Genomic DNA, 17,785 nt, shown 5'->3' on the forward strand with positions numbered 1-17,785 from the left:
GAATCCTACTAGCAACCGAAAGTCTAAAACTACGTTGACCGTGTAGGATTGCTTTTATGGCCTAGCTAGTGGATCCATATATAAAATATTTGAGTTGAGTTGAGATGAGTACCATGATGGAGAATAACCTGGCAAGGTAGCCTCTCCCTTCTCGATATGGGAATCATAGAATTTCATGTAATAGCTCGCATGGTTTTAGATGTCGGTTAAATATCTTATCCCACAAAAATTAAATGTCAAGTTATGAGTTTTATGATGAGTTTCATGATATGCATTGACCATGAGTTTCATATGTTTTCAAATACTTTTAAAATTTACTCATGATTTATAATTATTGGTCATGTATCTTATGGCATATTGTTTACGTTCCCTTACTTGTTCATGCATACCTCAGATAATTAGTACATTTAAATGTACTAACGCATATTTTCATACATTTTCTCATAATGTAGGGGCAGACGATACTCACGACCATCCTATTCGTTCCTAGAGTTGCTCTAGAGTTTCAAGGAGTTTCTAAGTCCTCATTCTATCAAGGACATGACTTTTATTCTTGATATTTACTTGACCTCTTCGTATTGTTCAGATGAGCTAGGAATTTGTACTAAGCCTCCATTTAAGACTAGACAAGAGGCTTGTTTAGAAGGCTTTATGATGTAGTCCGTATTGGACATCTATTGAGTTGATTTCCCTTAGTTCCACTCCCTTAAGTTGATTACTTTAGCTTATTTAAATGTCATGTTTATTTACCTTATAAAGTGATATTTGCTAAGATGGCTTAGTTCGGGTCCCTGTCATCCCGATCGCCATGTCGCAACTTGGACCTTGTTTGGATTGTGAAAAACTTGGTATCATAGCACAATGTTTAGAAGAGTCCTAGGGAGTATACCTTTCCATGTTAAGTAGAATCTTATTTATTGGTGTGAGGTGCGCCGCCTCCATGAATAGAAGGCTATGAAACATCTTAGGAAAAATCTCATTTTATGATCAATGTTATGGGGTAGAGTGGTCACTAAGTCTTTCCCTCTAATGCTTGTTCCTTTTGATTTTTAGAATATGCCTCGACGAAGAGACCCCGTTAGAAGGAATGTGGTTGAAGAGTATAAATGAGCTACAAATTATCCTATGAATGATCAAGTTTCCAATATTGAGTTCTGAGAGACCTTTCAAGTAATTGCTTAAGTCGTTACAGCCCAAGTTAATAATGAAGTGGCTGCTCCTGTAAACCTAAATATTGGTACAGTGGCAATAAAAGTTCATGATTTCATGAGGATGTGTCCTTCGAAGTTTTGGGAATCTAAAGTTGAAGAGTATCCATAAGAGTTCATTGATAGCATTCACAAGATCATGAATATCACGGGGATTAGCTTAATTGAGAGGGAGGAGTTGGCTACCTATCAATTGAAGGGTGTTTCTCGTATTTGGTATGACCAATGAAAAGTAAGAGGCCTAGAGAGGCGGATCCTGTGACTTGGGATGAGTTCAAAGGGGTGTTTCTTGATTGCTTCTTTCCATTAGAGTTGAGAGAGGCCAAAGTCCAAGAGTTCACCAATATTAAGCAAGGTGGTATAAGTGTGAGGGAGTATGCGCTCAAGTTTACTTAATTGTCAAAATATGCTCCATTCATGGTTGCCGACACAAGAGTTCGTATGAGCATGTTCATGTCGGGTGTGTCAGATATAGTCTCAAAAAAGTGCAAAACAGCTATGTTGATTTGAGAGAAGGACATATATAGACTCATGACATATGCGGATCAAATAGAGGGTGAAAAACTAAACGAAAAGAATAGGGAGTCCAAGAGGCCAATGACCTATAGTGGTAATTTCTCATATGGTAAGTATGGAGGTGGTGGACGTCCTCATTTTTGCCAAAAGTACTCCTCTCAAGGGTCTTCTAATACCACTACTCCAAGGTTTAACAAGGATAGGGTTTCCAACCCTAAGCCTCAAGAAGGTGCTCCTATTGGCCAAGTGACTCCCACATATAAGAAGTGTGTTAAAAACCATAAGAGTGAGTGCTTAGTTGGTTTGAATGTATGCTACCGATGCGGTAAGACGGGTCATCATGCTAAGGAATGCAAGTTCAAAGATGTTCATCCTCAAGGACAAGTTGCTCAAGTGCAACCAATGGGTGGTTAACGCAATAATAGGTTTTATGCTCTCCATGGTAGGCAAGAGGTGGAGGAGACTCCCGATGTTTTCACCAGTATATTATAGGTCTTTCACTATAATGTCTATTCTTTAATTAATCTAGGTACAAATTTATCTTTTTTTCCTCTTATGTGTCAATGAGATTTGATGTTAACCCTGAAACGTTGTTAGAGCCTTTCTCCATTTATACTGTCGTAGGTGAGGGTTGTGGCTAAAAAAGTCTATATAATTTGTATGATTTCGGTCATCCATAAAGTTACCCTGTGTGATCTAGTTGAGCTTGAGATGACCGATTTTGATGTTATCCTTGGTATGGATTGACTATATACATGTTATGCTTCTGTTGATTGTAGAACCCGAGTGTTTAAGTTCTAATTCCCAAATGAGCCTATCTTAGAATGAAAGGGTTCATGCCTTAAAGCTCGGAAAATGATTTCCAAAGATTTTATCTACCATTTTATAAGGGTTTAGGATGAAAATTCTGAACCTCTATTCTTGAATTAGTCCCTATTGTTCATGAGTTCCGGATGTGTTTCCCGATGATCTCTCTAGTGTCCCTCCTAAAAGGAAGATTGATTTTGGTATTGACCTTCTTTCGAGTACTTAACCTATTTCTTTTCCTCCTTACTGAATGGCCCTGAGGGAATTAAAGTGGTTAAAGATTCAATTGAAAGACTTGTTAGACAAGGGTTTCATTAGGCCAAGAATATCCCCATAGGGTGCTCCTATTTTATTTGTTAGAAAGAAGGATGGTCAACTACATATGTGCATTGACTATCGGCAGTTGAAAAAAGTAACCATTAAGAATAAGTACCCAATTCTGAGGATAGGTGACTTGTTTGATCAATTGCAAGGGGCTAGCTACTTCTCTAAGATAGATCTTTTCTTCCAGATATCACCAATTGAGGGTAAGGGAGTAGGACATTCCCAAAACAACATTTCAAACATGGTATAACCATTATGAAATCCTAATTATGTCTTTTGGTTTGGCCAATGCCCTACGGCTTTCATGGACTTGATGAATAGGGTGTTCAATTAATATTTGGACATGTTTGTGATTGTGTTTATTGATGATATTTTGGTTTACTCTCGGAATAAGGAGGAGTATACTTATCACTTGAGGATTGTGTTGAAAACTCTAAGAGAGAAGCAACTATTTTCCAACTTTAATAAATGTGAGTTTTAGTTATGGGAGTTGTCTTTTGTTGGTCATATTATGTCTGGTGAAGGGATTATGGTTGATCCTAAGAAAACCGAAGCAGTTAAGAAATGGATAAAGACCATTATCTTCTTCGGATATTAGAAGTTTCATAGGCCTAACTGAACACTATAGGAGATTTATGGAAGGATTTTCATCGATCTCATCACCTTTGACCAAGTTGACTCTAAAAGAGGTGGAGTTTCAATGGTTGAAAGCTTGTGAAAAGAGTTTTCAAGAGTTGAAGGATTGTCTCACTACAACTTCTATTTTGACTTTACCAGAAGGGTTCAATAGTTTCATGGTATATTGTGATGCTTCAAGGGTTGGTCTTGGTTGTGTTTTGATGCAATATAGTAAAGTGATAGCATACACTTCTAGGAAACTTAAGGTGCATGACTGAATTTATCCAAACTATGATATTCAATTAGCGGCGGTTGTGTTTTCTTTAAAGATTTGGAGGAAATATCTTTATGGTGTCCACATTGATATATTCACCGAGTATAAGAGTTTATAATATGTGTTTAAGCAAAAATATTTGAACCTTTGACAAAGAATATGGCTTCAATTGATGGAGGTCTATGACATGAGTATGTTGTATCATCTGAGCAAAGCTAATATGGTTGTTGATGTACTAAGTAGGTTGTCCATGAGTAGTGCTACACATTTTGAGGAAGCTAAGAAAGAATTGATCGAGGATGTCCATAGATTGGCATATTTAAGTATGAGGTTGGTTGACTCTAATGATAGAGGTATCTGTGTTCATAATGGTTTGGAATCGTCTCTCATAGCGGATGTTAAGGCTAAGCAAGAACAAGTTCCAATGTTGGTTGAGTTAAAAAGGTTGGTTGCCAAAAAAGATATTGAGGCTTTCTCCCATGGGGGATATGGTGTGCTACGTTACCAAGGGCAGTTCTGTGTACTTAATATCGATGGCTTGAGGGAGTTGATAGTAAATGAGGCTGAGAGTTCTCAATATTAGATTCACCGGGGTTCCACTAAGATGTATCATGAATTGAGAGAAGTGTATTAGTGGAATGGAATGATGAAGTACATAGCGGAGTTTGTGGCTGTGTCCTAATTGGAAAAAAGTTAAATTTGAGCATCAAAGACTGGGAGGTTTAGCCCAAGATATTAAAATTCCTACTTGGAAGATGTTAATATGGACTTTATAACAGGTTTGCCTCGTACTAAGAAGCAATATGATTCCATTTGGATTTTTGTAGATCGGATGACTAAGTCAGCTCATTTTCTACCTGTTTAGACTTCTTATGGTGCCGAAGACTATGCTAGGTTGTATGTTCTTGATTTGGTAAGGCTTCATGTTGTGCCCTTGTCCATCATATCGGATTGAGGTACACAATTCACTTCACAATTTTCGAAGTCATTTCAAAATTTAGAGGATATGTTAAGAGCGTGTATTATTGATTTTAAAGGAAGTTGGGATGAACCTTTGCCATTGATTTAGTTTGCCTATAATGATAGTTATTACTCTAGCATCCAAATGGCTCCTTTTGAAGTATTTTATGTAAGAAGATGTAGATCCCTAGTGGAATGATTCGAAATAAGTGACATGGCCTTGATCGGTCCAGATTTGGTGATAGGTGATATAGAGAAGCTAAGACTCATAAGAGAGAGGTTGAAGATGGCTCAAAGTCGTCAAAAGTCCTCTTCTGATGTTAGGAAAACGTGCCTTGAATATGAGGTGAATGATTGGGTCTATTCGAAGCTTTTACCCAAGAAGGGTGTAATGTTTTTGTTAAGAAAGGGAAATTGAGTCCTAGGTATGTTGGACCTTACAAGATATTGAGACGTGTTGGCAAGGTGGCTTATGAGTTAGATTTTCCAGTTGAGTTAACTATGGTTCACTCGATGTTTCATATGTCTATGTTGAGAAACATCATGGGTGATCCAATTTCCATTGTGCCATTGGAAGATGTAAGTGTTGAAGAGAATTTGACCTATAAAGAAGTTCTGGTAGAAATCTTAGACCGGATAGTTAAGAAGTTAAGAAACAAAGAAGTTGTGTCCGTTAAAGTGTTATGGAGGAATCAACAATTAGAAAGTGCTAATTGGTAGGCGGAGGCGAATATGATAAAATGATACACTTACGTCTTTCTCTCTACTCAAGCCTAAAGTAGTAAGTTGTTCTTATTTAAATTTAATTGAACTCTTACTATTCAGTTCCTCCTATTTCATTCATATGCATGCATTTTCATGAAGGTTAATTTTAAAGTAGTGATTTTATGTCAAGTTGAAGTTTTCATGTTCTATGAATTTTAAGGTGTAATCATGTTCATGTTGGGCTGCTAGTCCTCTTTCCGTGTACTTCCTATAATATGTTAATCTCATTTGAGGAAGAATATTCTCAAGGGGGAGATATTATAAGACCTCGAAAGTTGGAAAGTTGAAGCTAAGGAGAAATTTTTCATAATTTCAAAATGACTAATGTTTATGAGTCCCTTTATGACACATAGGGAATTCTATGACTCGTAAGAGTGAGTCATAGAGTGAATCCTAAGGGTCCGTTCAGAACCAACCTTAGGTAACACCCCACAACTCAACAGGGCGAGTCATAGGCATGTCTACAGATCACAACAACCAGTCATAACCCAGCATTAGAGGCCATGTTTCAGAGGTCCCTTAAAGTCAAGTCTATGACTTGACAGGATGACTCGTAGAAATTATTACGAGTTATTGAAATGACTCGTAACCAAAGTCCTGAGGCTCTCAAATCTGCAGGATTCATGACCTGCAAGTTGAGTCCATGTTACAACTCCTGGAAAAGTTTACGGGTCGTAGACACGACCTATTTGCAAACTTCAGAGACTTGAAAATCAAACCTTTTCTCAGACCTACAAGATGAGTCACCTTGACGACTTGTCCTCTCTTCTATGACCCGTAGAAGTGATTCGTAGGGTTGGAATCCTATTTTTAATGATAGGTATTTGTGTTATTTCCCAAATTTGGTTTAATGAACCTAGACACAATTATGGGTAATTTCAACCCTATAACTACCTAATCTTTCAATTCCCTCATTCTAAATCAGTCTTCCAAAATTTCTCTAAGGCAAGTACTCCAAAATTTTCTCAAGGTTTCTCTTTAAGTTCAAGCTAGGGTTCCAGATTTCTACAGGGTTTCTTCTTCAATTCTTAGTGAATTTGATCAAGGTATGTGGGAATTGATCCAAGAGTTCCTTTCACCTATGGAGTCCCAAAGTTGTCCATTTTTTCACTCAATTTCAATTGATTATGAACCATAATTTTGATGAATTACATTGGGTTGATTTAATTTCATTTTCAATTGTTATCAATAATTATTCTAAGCATGTATCTACATGAATTGAATAATTTTAAGTTGATTTACGAATGCCCATATATAAATCTATTTCGAAGTTATGATTATGAAGTTAAAGATGATTTTTATGAGTTGATGAGGATTTCAATGATTTTCAATGAAAGTTCTATAATTTAAAGTTGAGATAATGATTTTAATGATGAAGTTATGATGATGATCAAATTTATCATCAAAGAATGTTTTTAAGGTATGATAAGTACAATTCTCACACAATCACGCTAAAGATGGTGATAAGTACAATTCTCACCGAAGTTATAGATTCTTATGAATCATTAAAGTTAATGAGCTATATCTAATATATTTTATTAAAGATGGATTGACAGGCAGTTACTATCTTTCCCTATTATGCTATGATCATGTTTTATGAGTTTCCATTAGGATATTGACTAAGCACTGATAGGACTTCTAGATGGGGTTTGGTCCAGTAACACAGTTAGTAACCCAAGAGAATCCTAGTAGCAACCTAAAGTCCCAAAATACATTGCCCGCGAAGGATTTCCTTCATGTCCTAGCTAGTGGATCCACATATAGCATGGTTGAGTTGAGTTGAGATGAGTACCATGACAGAGTATACCCTGGCAAGGTAGCCTCCCCTTTCTCGATTTGGGGATTATCAGATTCCATGTAATAGCTTCCATGGTCTTAGATATCGATTAAGTGTCTTATCTCACACAAGTTAAATATCGAGTTATGAGATTTATGATGAGTTTTATGATATGCATTTACCATGACTTTTATATGTTTTCGAATGCTTTTAAGCTTTACTCGTGATTAATTATGATTGGTCATGCATCTTATGGCATATTGTTTACCTTCCCTTACTTGTTCATGGATAACTCCCATACTTAGAATATTCAAATAGACTAATGCATATTTGCCTACATTGTCTCATAATATAGGGGCAGACGACACTCAGGACCATACTTTTCATGGCTAGAGTTGCTCTAGATTTTCAAGGAGTTGGTGAGTCCCCATTTTATCGAGCAATTGACTTTTATTATTGTTTTTTACTTGACTTCTTCTTATTTTTTGGGTGACCTAGGAGCATGTACTAAGACCCCATTAAACACTAGAGTAGAGGCATGTTTAGATAGCTTTATGATGTAGTTTGTATTGGACATCAATTGTGTTAATTTCCCTTAGTCCCACTACCTTAATTTGATTACTTCCTCTTATTTTAATACCATGTTTCTTTACCTTAAGAATGAGATGTATGCTAAGATGAATTGGTTGGGGTCCCTCGCATCCTAATCTCCATGTCGTGGCTTGGCCCTAGTTCAGCTCATGACAGTTACAGTGGACAATTATCAAGCCATCCACCTCGTTATAGTAGATAATCATCAATCCCTCTTCCACGTTACAATGTATAATCATCGAGACCTCCAACTCATTATAGTGGACAATCATCGAGCCCTCTATCTCGTTACAAGGGATAATTATCGAGTGTTCCAGCTTGTTATAATAAACAGTCACATAGCTATCCACCTCATTATAGTGGACAATCACTTAGTTATCTACCTTATTACATTGGACAATCATCGATCTATCCACCTCATTACAGTGGATGATCATCGAGTCATCCTCCTCATTACATTAGACAATCATAAAGTCATCCACTTTATTATAGTTAGATCATTATCAAGTCATTACAATTTTATTGACTGAGAAGGCCATTTTATATTGATCTCATTGAAGAGAAACATCAACATTTTTCAGCATTATAAACCTCTGAAAGGCATACGTAAGATGCATCAAATATCAGAAAAGATTTGAAGTGCAACTTGCCAAAATATTCATTTTCATGCCATAAATCGATGAGACGTGGGTATTTGAAGGATATTCATCAGTCACATTGATATGAGATATTGCAATGTTCAAAGGCTATTGAGGCCACCACATCATTCTACCAATGGATCGTCATCATACTGATGGATCTTCATTCGTCCTACCAATGAACATGCATTTATTTTTCCAAAGTATATTATCAATGGATTCTCATTCATCCTACCGATGGATAAGCATTTATTTTGCCAATATATCCTATCAATGGATTCTCATTTATTTTTCCAAAATATTCTATCAATGGATCTTGATGTGTCTTACCGATAGACATGCATTTATTTTTCCAAAATATCCTATCAATGGATCTTCATATGTCTTACCAATGGACATGCATTTATCTTCTAAGATATTCTATCAATGAATCTTCATTCGTTCTACTAATGGACATGCATTTATTTTACCAAAGTATCCTACCAATGGATCTTCATTCATCCTACCAATGGACATGCATTTATTTTACCAAAGTATACTACCAATAGATCATCATTCTACTGATAGAGCAACATATATCATAACAATGGATCATTATCCTTCTGATGGAACACCAACATATGCCCTACCGATGGAGTAGCATTATCCTACCAATGGATCATCCTACCGATGGATCAACATATAACCTACTAGTGGATTAGCATATTTCATATCAATGGATCTTTATTCGTCTTATCGATGGACAAGCATTTATCTTGTCAAAATATCCTATCAATGGATCGTCATGTGTCTTACCAATGGACATGTGTTTATCTTACCAAATATCTTATCAATGGATTTTCATTCGTCCTACCAATGAACATGCATTTATTTTTCCAAAGTATCCTACCAATGAATTCTCATTCGTCTGGTCATTAGACAAGCATTTATTTTTTCTAAAGTATCCTATCGATGAATTCTCATTCTCCCTACCGATGAAATGTATTTATTTTTCCCAATATGCCACTAATGGATACTTATTTGTCCTATCAATGGATTGATATTTATTTTTTCCACCACACTCATATCATATCGATGGATATTATTAGTCCTTTCAATGGATTCACACCACGAATATCAACATGCATGACTTTCAAAGTATGAATGACTTTGAAGCACCCAGACAGTGATGTACCCAAAAAACATGTACAGAAGATGTCAGAAAGTATCATAAGGGATGTATACTTTTCTTTAATTATGTTTCTACTAATGAGTTTTATGTTAGTTTTTTGATAACATCCAAGAGGATGCATTCTATATTAAACCATAGGTATGGACTACGTCAACAAGGATGTAGCACAATGTAAAACTCTTTCTTATCAGCGAATTGGAACATAGTTCGAAGAGAAGTATCAAACTCTCAGGACACGAGCTGAGGAGAGACTTTCACCATAATTAAACCACACCCCTGTCAGAAGGAATGTGGATATTCCTTTCCTAAGATTTTGGTCTCCCTATAATCTAACGCTAGAAATTTCAATACCAGGGCCCGACAAAAATTCCTTCGAATCCATGCCAATTATTTTCTTGAAAGAGATGATTCAGTGGTCGGCCAAAATGGCATTTGTCAAATTTCTTTTTCTAGGATCTCTTTTATCGATCCTATACAAATAAAAGAACAGTTGTTGACATCCAATTTTTGCCCTCCACAACATAAATTAATTATCGAGCTTCTTCAGTTTCAAATTTTTTTAAATAATTATCTTTGAAAAATTCAAAAATATTTCAAATCATTTTCTAAGTAATTTTATCATTTTTCAGAAAGAATTATATATTTCTATATATTTATATGTAGATTTATATATGACTTTTTATAAATATTTAGAAAATCTCTCAAAAGTAAGTGTTTCTTTTTAAGTACGTGTTTTAATTTGTCTTAAATTAATTAAAATGTTGTAGGTATTATAATTAGTGTTTATTTCAAATATTAGTTAATTATTTTATTTTTTAAAACTAAGAAGCTCGTAACTAATTTTGATTAGTTTCAATTCCATTTTAATTAGTAATGTTTGGTCAAATTTTCACCAAAGGAACTGGTCCTTTGATTTCTTCTTTGGACCGAATTACAAACAAGACCATATCAGCCTAAAACAAAACTTAAGCCCATTTCCCCCTAAACATGGTCCATTTTCTATTTTCTAGAACTTCTCCCGGACCCCAAAAATACCCACGCGCCCCTTTTTTTTTTCTTCTTCCTCACGCTTTGAAAGACCATGTGTGTCTCTTCTTCTCCATCACAGAGTCCCAAAGTTTTCTCTAAGTTTTTCTCAATTTTCAATGGTTTATTAAATCTAGTTTTGTTGAATTGCATTGGGCTATTTCAATTTCATTTTAAATTCTTATCAATGATTATTCTAAGTATGTTTCTACATGAATTGCATGATTTTAAGTTGAATTATTAATTTCCATGCATAAATTTATCTAAATTATGATTATGAGGCTCAAAGATGGTTTTCATGAGTTGATTATGAGTTCAATAATTCTCAAAGAAAGAATTTTATGAATGAAGATAAGATAATGATTTAATGATGAAAGTTATGATGATGATCAATTATGATCAAAGATAGTTATTATGGTATGATAAGTACAATATTCACATAATCATGTTTAAAGACGGTGATAAGGACAATTCTTACTGAAGTTATGGATTCTTATGAATCACTAAAGTTAATGAGTAATTCCTAATATGTCTTATAAAGATGGATTTATAGGTAGTTACTATCTTTGCTTATAATGTTTATGATCATGTTTTAATGAATTCCACTTGGATATTGACTAAGCAGCGAGAGGACTTCTAGGTGGGGTTCGATTCGTTAATGTAGTTGGTTATCCAAGGGAATCCTAGTAGCAACCTAAAGTCTCAAACTATGTTTCCCACATAGGTTGCCTTTAAGGCCTAGCTAGTAGATCCACGTATAGAACAGTTAAATTGAGTTGAGTACCATGACGGAATATACCTTGGCAAGATAGCCTCCCCCTTCTTGACGATGGTTACATCGGATTTTATGTTACAGCTCGCATGGTCTCAAGATGTCGGTTAAAGATTTTATTCCACACAAGTTAAAGGTTAAGCTATGAATTTTACTATGAAGTTTTATGATATGCATTGACCATAATCTTTCATATGATTTCAAATGCTTTTAAGCTTTGCATATGTTCATTATGTTGGTCATTCATCTTATGTCATATTGTTGATGTTCTATCCCTTATTCATGCATATTTCACATACTTAGTACCTTTTATGTACTAATGCATATTTTGCCTACATTGTCTCATAATGTAGCATATTTTGCCTACATTATCTCATAATGTAGACGGACGACACTCACGACCATCCTATTCGTGGCTAGAGTTCATTAGTGCTCCAAGAAGTTGGTGAGTCCTCACATTATCGAGGACATGACTTTCCTTTGATTACTACTATGAATTTCTTTTCACATTGTTCCATTAACTTTCTTCTATTATTTTGGGTGAGCTAGGAGCTTGTCCTAATCCCCCTTCAAGACTAGACTAGAGGCATGTTTAGACGATATTATGATATAGTCCATCCAGACATTTGTTGATTAATTCTATTCCTTAGTCTCATTACCTTGAGTTCTTACTTGTGTTTATTTTACTATGTTTCTTTACCTTATTAATGCGATGTATCTAAGATCATTTGGTTGGGATACTTCGGGTTCCCAATTGTTGTGTCATGTCTATTCTCTAGGCTTGGGTCATGACAGAGATTGTCTCACTTCCACATCTAGTAGTAGAGGCATGTTAGATATTATGGAGTCTATGTTGTCATTCTCTCGCTTTGAGACCTATGTTCTATTTGAGACTATGCTTCCATTTTATGATTCAGTCCATTTTATATACCTTATGTATGCTCATGATTGTTCCGCTAAGAGGCTTGATTGGAGTCTTTCAGGATTCTAATCTCTGTATTATGACTTGGCCCTAGGTTGGGTTGTGATAAATTCAGCCATGGTTCTTTCATCCGTTGAGTCCTAAGTTTTTCTCAAATTCTCCTTATGAATTCCTCTTCTAAAAGCCCTAGTTTTCATGACTTTGCATTGGGTCTTCTTAATTATAATTTATCTTATTGCTATTGATTAAATAATGTATAATTCACATCATATTGCATGATTCCAAGTTGAAATTCAATGACCCATGTTATATGCTATTTTCAAGTATGTTTTTAATAAATTATGATAATGAATTTTAAAGGATTTCAATTAATGCTTATCAAAGCTTATGAATGACTCATAAAAAAGGTTATGAGTGATGTTTCAGGCAAGTATTTATAGTGTGAAAGGTTATTCTCACACAATCATGTTAAAAAGGTGAAGGGACATTCTCACCAACTCAAGGATTCTTACGAATGAATTATGTTAATGAGTTGTTCTTATGATTTCTTTATAATGAGGATCGATATCTATTGTTATCTTTCCTAATGATGTTAATGATTATGTTCTATGAAATTCCATTGGGATAATGACTAAGCACCGAGAAGAATTGAAGGTGGGATTCGGTCTGGTAGTCAAAGTAACTACCCAAGGGAATCCTAGTACCAACCTTTAGTCCCTAACTACCTTGCCCGCATAGGTTTATGATGCCAGAATGTCCTAGCTAGTGGATCCACAAATTGCACAATATTAGCGAAAGTACCATCATTGAGTCTACCTTGGCAAGTAGCCTTCCCCTTATCGATGTGGGAGTACATCAGATTCCATGCTATAAGTCTCATGGTATTAAGTATCGGTTAAGGTCCTATCCTATAAAAAAGGTATAAGTCCTCATGATGATGTTTTGATGCATTGACCACGCGATTATGATGTTTAAATATTTTCAAGGTTTTACTCATATTTTAAGATATTGGTCATGCATTCCATGTTCATATTGATTATGTCCTATTTTCATTATTCATGCATGCTTCTCACATACTTAGTGCATTCCATGTACGAACACATAATTTTACCTATAGTGTATCATAATGTAGGGTCTAATGATCACGCTCATCCTCCTGTTCGTGGCTAGAGCGTATTACCATTTTGAATTGTGGTGACAACTTACTTTTTTGTATGTTCTTATGAATTTTAATAGTTTATATTGCATGAGGTAAGATATTGTCTTATGTCCCTATCCAGTCTAGTAGAGGCATGTTAGATGTCATAGAGTCCATGTTGTCTTTTTATTTCGAGTTTGAGACTTGCCCCTTTTTCTTTTAGACTTCCCATATTGAGACTTTATTTCTGCATCTATGTCTTAGACGTATGTTTTATTTAACTTATGTATGCTTATGTGTGATACGCTAAGACACTTGGTTGGGGTCCTTCGGGGTTTTAATCGATGTGTCACACCTAGGGCCTACTTTGGGTCGTGACACATCCAAATCCTCCAATTGTCTTATTTTAGTATACTTCTCTTTATTGTCTTATTTATCATTGTTTAAAATTTGCAATTGTTGATTTTCACCTGACGCCTTATTTAGATCCCAATAATGTATAATTGATAAAATACATAAATGAAACTAATTTTATAGAGATAAATATTTAAAACTAAAATATCAAAATGAACATAATATATTTTTATTTGTTCAACTCTGAAATGCTCAACCCGAAACTCATTCAGCTTCAGGGCATGTACCTATCACTCATTGAGCTTTAAGTATCTGAGATTGATATTCTCCTAGACACCAAATTGGGAAGATTTTCCTATATGCCAAATACTATTTCATACAATTCTTGTTGAAAATCCCGGTTATCTCCTGGGAAATTCAATATTATGGAAAACATAATATAAGGCACTTAATTTGAATTTTTGGTACTCTTCTTGAAGAGAAGAAAGTAAATAAGATAAAATTACAACTAGAAATGTGTGAGATATTTTCTTTGATACATCACATGCATCACCTCTAGAGAAAGTTGTTAGTTCATATCCAATCAGTTTGTGGCATTAAATTCAGGCATTACATTTGAAGTGTAATTCAGTAACTGGCTGAAGATATACTTTGAAATTAACTAGAAACCCTTGTGTAGTAAGGAGAAAGACTTAATACATTTGTGTGGTACATGAATATTATTTACTTTTATTTAAAAGGAAAGAGGAGAATAACGGAATTAAATTAAGATCCATGTACTAGTCTAGTTACATGTTAGTGGAGGGAAATTGACAAGAATCAATTCCTCCACTTGTGCTTTGAGAAGATGATTGATTTGAGAGTAATTTTCTTCCATGGATATCCAACATATAGGTAGAGAGACAAATTTATTAAGGGGTTGTGAATTCAAAATTCTTGGAGTCTTGAGAAAATCATACATTCTCCACCGATTCTAATAAAGATTTACTAGCTCCCAAGAAAAAGATAGGTATGTTGACTAGTAAAGTTCAGAAGAACATGTTTGATATAAAGCTGAATATGATTCTAATTCAGATTGCAGAGGAGAAAGCTGAGTCTAACAATGAGAGCTTCAATGAAGAATATGATGAACAGGCCCCAGTAAACTAGATTCATCTAAAATACCAAATGTTGTTCTAGAACAAAAAAAAGGTGTTTATATAGAACTAGAAAGGGTTAGTACATTTCTTAAGTGAAGATGCGTCACGACCCAAGCTTCGCCCTAGGCATGAAATGGAGATAGGAATCTCGAGGGAATCCAACCAAGACTCTTAGCTACCATCACATACATAGGGAAACTTAAAACATGAATGAAACACATGAGCGGAAGATAAGTCTCAATAGGAAAAATGCTTAAACAATAAGTCTGAGTATTCAGAACTACAACTCAATACACGTCTAACATGCCTTTACTTTAGTCTAGATGGGGGAAGAAGACATGTTCCTAGATCACCCAATAAAACAAGGAAATATCAAGTTAAAATAAAATAAACTCATATTGGCTATGCTCTCGAGATATGAGGACTTACCAATCAAGTGATAGTAAACATTGTAACCCTAGCCATAAATGGGAGGACAAACATGATGTCGGATCCTACATTTGAATACAATGTAGGCAAAGTATTCATTAGTACATGGAATACACTAAGTATGAGAGAAACATGCATGAACAATGATAAAAAGACATAAGCAATAAGAACGTGAGATGTATGACCAATATATTTGAAAGCATGAGTAAAACTTGAAAACATTTAAGACATCATAAGCATGGTCGATGCATCATAATATCAATATCATAGCATATACCTTGGTGTGGGATAGGACCTTAACCTACACTTAATACCATGCAAGCTATAACATGGAATCCAATGTAACTTTCACATCGAGAAGAGAGGGGCTACTTGCCAAAGTAGACTTTGTGAGAACCTCTCTTAACATCATGAGCTATAAGTGAATCCACTAGGTAAGACATAAAAGCAATCTATGGTGGAAACTTAGTTAGGGGACTATAAGTTTCTACTAGGATTCCGTTAGGTAGCTACTTTGGCTATCAGACTGAACCCTACCTAAAAAGTCCTCTCGGTGCTTAGTCATTATCCCAACGGAATTCATTTAAAACCTTATCATAACATCATCATAAAATAATAATATGAGTAGCTTATTGCATGGCTGATTCATCAAAATCCATGAGTTGGTGAGAAGAATATTTCACCTCTTAAGAATGAGTTATGAGAAAATCTTTCACAATTATTAGTACATTTGATTGAAACATCATTGAAATATAAATTCATAACTTTTCATTGAAAACCCTTATAAATCATGATCATAAACCTTTAAAAATATACTTGAGGTAGAATATAACATGGATAAATGTACTTTAACTTAAAATCATGCAATGTAATGCGGATCATGCATAAATTGGTCAATTATAAGAGACGTCAAAATTAAAGACACCCAATGTAAGTTCACGTGAAACTACGACTTTTAGAAGATAATCCATAAAGAGAATTTTGGAGAAAACCTTGGGACTCCATGGATGAAAGGACCATGGATGAATTCCCACATACCTTGATCAATTGAGCCCTAAGTGCAAATATTATGGAGACTTGGAGCCTTAAAATCCTTGAACCCTAACTTCCTTGAAGATGAAACCCTTGTGAGAGTGTTTTACAGAAAAGATTATTACAATAGAGGATTCAGGAGTGAATGAGGGAATTTAAAGGGTTTGGGTACTTATAGTCTTAGGTGTAGGCTTAAAACAAAGTAGTCTAGGAATAAACCAAGCTAAAAAGGACAAAAGTGTCCTTACTTAACACTGGAGGAAGGCAAGTGGTCAAGATAGGCCGTGCTCAATGACCCAATCAGTGAATCGTCGTTCTCCCCTACTACCTTGTGGATCTTCCTTAATGATTAGGGAATTCTTCTGAACCAATCGGTGAGCTCGAATTTGCAAACCTTTCTAGTTCGGCGGATCGCCAAAGTTACCTTCCCCTCATCCAACCTTCAAAAACTTACCAACCTCTCCGAACTTATTGGCGAGACCATCTAGCTTGCATAACATGTTCAGCGAGTTGCCAAACCTCACTCTTCTTTGCCATCATGCCCTACCCCTGAGAACCTTTCTCCGCTAAATTCTCTAATCTTTTGGGCAAGCTAAGCATGCCCGCCTAGTTGACTTGGCGAGTCGCCGATCCACTCAGTGAGACTCATTCTCCCATTTTTATGGTTATCTCTTTTGACACTCAAAATTCCAAATTTTCAACTTTCGAGACCTCACAAGATGATATTTCAAAGAATAAGTAATGAAGAAGTGAGAAAATTATGATGACATTGATGACGTGCATTCTAAAAAATATTTGTAAAGATGACAACCTCTATCTCAGTAAGAGTAAATCTATGGAAATATATTCTCAGAAGATAAGGTAGAGTCTTTTGAAGAAGATTATGAAAACTATCCCAACTCTAGAAAAGGATGGTGATGTGCTATCTTGGAAGAGTTGAAGAAATCAAAATTGTGACACTTAAGAATATTTGGAATTCCACCAACAAGGTTCAAGGAGTGTAGAAAATTTAATTTTGTGTTCGACGGAAGAAAAGCCTTTAAAGATTTGTGTGGGGAATGAATATTATTTACTTAGTTCATGTATAAGTAAAAGAAGAGTAGAATTAAATTCAGATGATGTACTAGACTAAGTATGTCACGACCCAAGCCTAGGGCCTAGACGTGACATGGCGAATGAGGAACCCGAAAGTACCTCAAACAAGCCTCTTAGCATTCTTTTAGCCTTTCATAGGTAATAATGATAAATAGACAAGCGGAAATCATAATAATAAATCTTCAACTTACATATGTCCAACAATACCTCTAACTATTAGATTTAATGG

This window comes from Solanum dulcamara, chromosome 1 (genome assembly GCF_947179165.1).
Source record: "Solanum dulcamara chromosome 1, daSolDulc1.2, whole genome shotgun sequence".
NCBI classification, from domain to species: Eukaryota; Viridiplantae; Streptophyta; class Magnoliopsida; order Solanales; family Solanaceae; genus Solanum; species Solanum dulcamara.